We start from the raw sequence: 7,758 nt of genomic DNA on the forward strand, positions 1-7,758 counted from the left end.
TGTGTAACCTTAGGCAAGTCCCTTATCCTCTCTGACTTTTGGGCAACTCTCTGAAACAAGGTGTGACCTTTTGGGGGTATCGTGGATCCTATTGGCAGCCAGTCTGGTGAAGCCTACGGAACCCTTCTCAGAACCATGTTATTAAATTCATAAAATAAAACATGCATAGGACAAAGAAAACCAATTATATTAAAGCTATCAAAATACTAGAAAAAATCAATGGACTCCAGTTTAAGAATCCCCGCCTAAGACATATTTGTTTAGTTATATGTGGCTTGCTATCTGTTTTCATATCTGCCAATGAAATCACAGATGCTTGGTGTAGTACTGTCAATAATATTTTTGGACTGTGTTGTAATTGGTGTAGGAAGTTCCCATTGAGGAAACTTCCTCTGGCAGAGCAGATTGGCATCTACTTTGGAGCTGGCAGTTTTAAACGGTTTGTGGAAGTAATCTAACATAGGGAACTAAGCTTGGATCTGGGAAGACCTGGGTTCTGATCTTGCCTCTGACACATATTGGCTCTGTGATCCCAGACAAGTCCTTTCCCCCTCAGTGTCTCAGAAAACTCGATTAATAATGGTTAACATGATAAAGTATTCATTAAGAACTGTGCTGAGGATAAATGTAGAAGCAAGTCAGTGCCTGCTCTCAAAGAGCTTACATTCTAAGGAGGGATGACAGCACTCAAGAGAGAGCGAAGTCAGAGGTGGGGGCATGATGTGGGAATGGTCACTGGGAAGTGAACTAGAGGCCTGATTTTAGGAAAGATAAGATTGAAAACTCACCTACTGCAGATCAAGGGAGTTCCAAGGGCACAGCCCGAGTTTCAAGTGGAGTTGAGGACGGTTCCTGGGAGGCAGCATGGCACAGAGCAGGGCTGTTCAAGATGCATCTCAAGGTGTGATTTTATGTGGCCCCTGTGGGTTTTAGTTTTCACAAGGGAGGAGATAGAGTGGTAATTTGCATGGAATGCATATTAGATTTTTAATTAATGCTTTAGTAAATGAAGCTGAGCCCTGGGATGGCCTAGGGTTGGACAGCCCCGGCACAGAGGATGGAGAGTCGGTTGTGGGGTCAGAAAGACCTTGAAGCCTCTGACATACTTGCTGCATGACCCTATGCAAGTCACTTATCCTCTCAATGCTTCAGATGACTTATAAGTTACAGGCAAACTGACTACCTTAGCAGTAGAGGATCTGCCCTACATGGATGGAAATATCAGGTCTACACTTTGTCATTCTCACAAACAACTACAATAATCAAATATTTGTAGACAAAGTAGGATTATTTACATATTAGATGAACACTTTTGCAATATATAGTTTAATTATATAATTAAGATTCTTCCCTCCTAAAATTTTTTCTCCCTAAATCTAGGTGAAATTGTAAAGGACTTTGCAAATGAAGCAGATTATAACTCATTTTAGGGAAAGTGGAACATTAGCAGACCAGTCAAGAGGTACTTGAAACCAAAATCTCACATTATGAGAAATAAGTCCACATTGTTCTGGTGCCCTTGATGTAACCATCAAATCTCTAGAGGTGGCAGCTTTTCTCATCTCCTTGAACTCACCACTGACCACCTTAATCCAGAAAAAATGATCTCTTCTCTGGGCTTCTAGAAATCAACTAGAAGTAAATGACTGTCATTCCAGTGCCTGAATGCCCAGGGCAGATTCATGTGCAGTTTGGCAAGATATCCCAAAACTTCTCTTCTCTCCAGAAACTGAAAAAAAAGGTTGAAAGTGGATCAGGGGGATGGCCACTGCTTTGTTTCCTGAATGGAGCTAATTCTGGGGCCCTTCAGAGGGTTAGGAAGGCGCTCTGACAGCGGGCGGGAACAATCAGTGCTGCTTTTGAAATGGAAGTTATTTCTATAAAAAGGATGAAGCTTCAAATTTTAATTGCCATCAAAGGAAACGTTCTGTTAAGCAGGCCCTGAACAATTTTTTCTTCTTCTATTTCAGTTAAACGAACACTGCACATCTCTGTTGTGAGGATTTTCTAAATTTAACCCATCTGCAGATGGTTAGTTTTTTTCCCCCTTCTCTCTCACTAAGATTATTTTAATCCTACACAGCAGTCAGTTTCAAAGAATTTGCATAAAATTAAAATATGCTCTAATATTTTAATGTGTCCTGTTTAAATAGTGCAGGATTTTAAAAGTTTAGTTGATCCACAAGCATTTGAATGCCTAGGTACCAGCACTGTTAGGTAAACTGAAGAGATTGATTTGCTTGACACAGTTTGAAGCCAGGACCTCTGACTGCAAATCCAGTGTTCTTTTCACTGCAAAGAGGTACTGAACACTATTCTAGGTTGGCCACACAGCTAGCAACTCACTTATGGAGCTAAAAATAATAGATACAGGAAAATACAAAACAGTTCAAGCAGCAATATAAGACCATTGCAAAATCTTATGTTTTGAACAGAGATGCGACTTGAGTTAGAGAAACGACTTTGGAGTCAGAGGATATGGTTTGGCTACAGTCTCAGATACATACTAGCTATGTGACTTTGGGCCAATCACTTCAATTCTCTTGCAGCTCCTCATCTGTAAAATGGGGATAGTGCCACTTGTACTACCCACTTTCTAGGATTGTTATGAAGAAAGCATTTTGTCAACTTGCAGGCACCATGTAAACATGACTGATGGGGATGGAGGTGGTGATGATGGTGAGTGTAGCCATGGTTTGCAGCATTACAGAAACATGAGTGATGATGACGATGATGATAGTGACGATGATGATGATACTAGCTACGGTATGTTGGATGGGTTGGAGGAGGGGAAAGACTGGAGTTCTGAAGACTACCTAGGAAATATTGCATTAACTCAAGGACACTGGGTGGCATATGACATGGTATAATGAGTAGCATAAAAAGTCAGAGAACTTGGGTTAGAATCTTTGGTCTGCTATTTAAAAGCTGTGAAACCTTCAACTTTCACTTCCCCTCCTGCAGTCATCTCCTCATCTACAAAAACAAGACGGTCAGACTGGACCAGAGGTTCTTAATCTGAGGTCCAAGAATTTTAATTTTTTTTTGTTCATTTTGAACTTAAATACAAAAAGACAAAAAAGGAACATTTCCACATATGCAGTACAACATAAAAAAGCATTCAATATAAAACCATGAATTTCCATTTCACACTGTTCACTTTTTAAAAAAAAAAACACTATGTAATAAACATTACACATCATTTTAAAGCTACCCTGCTTTTCTGAGATCTCTTCTTTTTTTTTTGAAGGGGGAAGGCAGGGCAATTGGGGTTAAATGACTTGCCCAAGGTCACACAGGAGTAAGTATGTCAAGTGTCTGAGGCCAGATTTGAACTCAGGTCCTCCTGACTCCAGGGCCAGTGCTCTACTCACTGTGCCACCTAGCTGCCCCTCTGTGCTCTCTTCTAAGTTTTCTTTTGTTCTCTGCTGTACATTTTTTATTTTTTTTATTTTTTTCTCCCTCCCTCCCCACCAGACCCTAGAGAAGGCTACCATTATACACACAAATATGTATGTATTTTATATATATATATATATATATATATATATATAATGTGTGTATACATGTATACACATATGCATACATGCATACTTTTATATACATATACGTACATGTAAACTGTACTATATATATACATATATATATTTCTATTTATTATTTCTTTCTCTGGAGTGGGTAGCATCTTCCTTCATAGGTCCTTTGTAGCTGATTTGAGTATTTATAACACTCAAAATGACTTAGTCATTCAAAGTTGTTCTTAGAACAATATTGCTGTTATTGTGTACAATGTTCTCTTGGTTCTGCTCATTTCATATTTCATTTTTTCATGCAACTCCTTTCATGTTTTTCTAAAATTAACCAGCTCACCATTTTCTATAGCACAGCAGTATTCCATCACAATCTTATACCATGACATGCGATGGGCATCCCCTCAATTTCTAGTTCTTTGCCACCACAAAGAGAACTGCTGTATATATTTTAGAACATATAAGTTCTCTTCCTTTTTCCCTAATCACCTTAGGAAATAAACCTAAAAGTGGTATTTCTAAGTCAAAGGGTATACACAGTTTTGGTTCATGAACTTTTAAAAATTACTTTTGTATCTCTATTTCAATAGAATTGGGTTCCTTCATCATTCTATGTATTTTATTTTGTGCATTTAAAAACATCATTCAGAGTAAGGGTTCCTAGGCTTCACCAGATTGCCAGAGGATTCTAGGATACAAAAAAGGTTAAGACCCCCTGAACCACATGTTTGCTAGTCTTTTCCAGCTTGAGATAGCATCATCTTATACAGTAAGGCTGACAAACTGATCAGGTTGCAGAGAAAAGAGAATCAGGACAAATACAAGAGATCTCTGGAAGGAAGCAGATTTTCTCTCTGGAAGTTTTCAGAAGATGGTGTTCTATCAGGCATCTGTCCTCTGCAGAGAGAGAGTGACAAGTGCAATCCCAGAAAACCACTCCTGGGAATGAATAATCTTGTGCCAACTCACAGACAGAAATGCTTTTTCTTGGTCCAAGTTTTGGTGATTTTTTTTTCTCCCAATTTCTGCTCACCTTTCAGGCAACCCAGTCAATCATCAAATCAAGCTTGAAGAGGGAGCTTTTCCTGATGCAGCACCCATTCTTCCAGAGAAGCAATGAGGTGGGCACAGTGGATATGGACTCAGAAAAGACCTGAGTTCAAATCCTGCCTCCAAAACTCGCTAGCTATTTGATCCTGGACAAGTAACTCTGCTTCCCTCAGGTTCAATCTCCCTGGTTATAAAATTAGGATAATAATAGCACCTACATTCCAGGATAGTTGTGAGGACCAAATGATATAACACAAAAGCACTTTGCACATCTAAAAGCATGACATACATGTTAGCTATTATAATTATCTGCCTGCTCCAAGTTTTGGTATCACTAAATTCCAGATTTATAAGGGACTTTGGAGGCCACCCCCAGTACAATTTGAACTCAAAATTTAAACTCTTCCTTCAGCGGCCAATCAATAAACATTCATTAAATGTTTACTATGAGCCAGGCCCTATGTCAAGCACTGAGAATACAAAGAAAAGCAAAAACAGAGTTCACTCTTAAGGAACTTACATTCCAGTGGGGTACACAACATGGAAATGATTGTTCACTTACAAAATACACATGGTGTAAAAGGAAGGTGATCTCTGATGGAAGGCACTATCCTCCCTTCTGAGAAGGGAAGGGGACTGGGCCAGATCTTTCATATGTGAGATTTGAGCTAGTCAGAGGACCCAGGAGAGAGAGATTCAGAATTAAGAGATACCCAGTGAAAAGATACAGCACTGGGAAACTGTCACGTGTGAGGAATAGTAAGAAGGTGGAAATGTCAGATCATAGAGGCTTTGGAGGGGAGTCAAGTGTTGTTACTTGTCCTTCATTTTTGACGAGGACCAATGACATCACAGGGTGATGTCTCAACTCTCACGTGAATTGGATTTACGTGCGGCAGACTTGTGCATAACCATCAGCCTCACTCTCTCTTCCAGAGTCATCCAAGTCCAGTGGCAGGACGAAAGTCAAAATGACTGGCAAAGGTCCAGATACAATGGATGACCTTGGCATCTTTGATGTCTGACCAACCTCTAAGCACTCCATAGCACCTGCTTCAGCCATCTTCGTGGCCATTGGAACAAATTGTTCTCATCTACCCATTCTTCCAAGGGAAATCTTCACACATTTGGGGTAGACATCTCTCTAATTCACCAGTGGGTTTAAAGCCTGTTGGCTACCCTCAACCTAGTTTAGCCTGTCTGTGGAGATAGTTTTACTGGGGTGTGGCCACTGTGCATGCTACAGCTTCTTGGAGCCACAGGTGAGCGGTGAGTGCCAGGTAGACACCAAAGGTGGATGAGCAGGCCTGAAAAGCATTTAGCAGCCCTCCCACCAGAGCTGCTAGTCCTCCTTGAATGCCCCACATACCCAAAGTGTAAAGAGATGGGAAAGGCAAGAAGAGAACAGGTTGCAAAGGGCTTTAAATGCCTACAGAGCCTACATAATACAGGGTTTCAGAAACCTCCCCTTTCTGATCTCTTATTCTATAGACATCCTCATTGTGCTTGGCTCATTTTCAGTGGTTCATTACAAATCACTCTATTACCCTATTTAAAGACATTTCTTACTATGATGCAGTATTTAAAAGAAACACAGAGCTGGAAAGTACCTGAGAATTCATTTCATCCAAACTCTGATATTTACAGTTGAGGAAACTGAGGCCCAGAGTTCGAGTGACTTGCCCAAGGTCCAGTTGGTGTATTATAGAATCATAGATTTAGAGTTAGAAGGGACCTTTGAAACAATCTCATTCAACCCCCTCCCTCACTTTGCAGATAAGGAAACTGAAGTTCATAGAGGTTGAATCGCTTGCCAAAGTCACAGTCAGAGGCAGGAATTGACTTTGGGTCTTTGAGACCGAATCCAGCATTCTCTCCAATATACCACCCAAGTCTCTGCCATTGTTTGCACTCCCCTGATACTTGGGTTCAAGGTCACTTCCATCGAGAGGAAGACTTCATTGGAATATTCAGATGTTTTTAAGCTAGGTAGGACTGTGAGAAAATGCAGAGAGTGCTTTATACAGAGCTTAGTGCACAGCCTGGCAGTCAATAAACCTATTTATTGTCTCTACCTGCATCATCGTGGTTATTGATGGGGGAAAAATCCATCTCAATCTGTCATGAGTCTTTCAACTACCAAGAATTTCTTAAGGAAAATAAACTTAAATAGCAGCACAGATAGCCATGGAACCGATAACTTTTAGGGTGTACATAAAAGTCTTAAGATTGTTCAGGAGGTAAAAGTTACTATATCAATTCACTTGACTGAAGAATAGAATTAAAAATTTTTATAACTTTGAAATTTATACTAAATTGGTTTTTAGAGTTAACCAGTTTTGGTTCTGCAACTAATAATGTTTTCATCATCCACTGACTGACTTTGGGAAATGCACTGGGATGATAGATCTATCTCAGGGAGAGGGGATGTTCTCCATTCGCTCCATGCCTCTCTGAAATCCTCCTGCTATGTCTTTAGATGACTGGGAATGTGAGAGAGGGGCCAAAGGAAATATCTACTTTTGATGAAAGCCTTAGGGACCCAGTGACTCACTTGGTAGTACAATCAATTCCTTCATCCTGAGAGGCAAAGTGATTCATTGCATCTAGATTACATCTTTGTGCTATTTATTCCTATTTAAATTCTAAACCAAGAATCAAAGTGCCATTTCTAGAGCACTTTAAGATTGACAAAGCATTTTCCTCAGCACAATTAGAATGTAAAGCTGCTTGAGGGCAGGGACCATTTCTGTTGTTTATTTGTATCCTGAGCCCTTAGCAGTGTCTGGGACATGGTAACCACTTAATTACTTACTTGTAGATTTACTGACTGACTGATAAAACCCATATAGCACTATGTAAATGTTAGATTATTATTATCAATGTCTTACTAACATTTGGGGGTCAGGAACATGTGCAGAGTGCCTCTGGTGGCATCCCCTCCCTTGCAGAATGTCTGCTTGTGCCCAAGTGTCTCTCTCAACTCTTCCAACGCTCATCCTCACAACTCTCCTGAAAGCTCTGTGTCCACATGCCAGACCCCTGGAACCCTGGCTTTAGGGTTTTTAAATGGCCTTCCTCGCAACAGTCCCATGAGGGAGATAGTGCATCAGCTCAGTAGTGCAAGTATTAGTATCTCTGTTTGAGAAATCTAGGAATTATCTCTGATTAGGAACAG

This window comes from Trichosurus vulpecula, chromosome 5 (genome assembly GCF_011100635.1).
Source record: "Trichosurus vulpecula isolate mTriVul1 chromosome 5, mTriVul1.pri, whole genome shotgun sequence".
NCBI lineage: Eukaryota > Metazoa > Chordata > Mammalia > Diprotodontia > Phalangeridae > Trichosurus > Trichosurus vulpecula.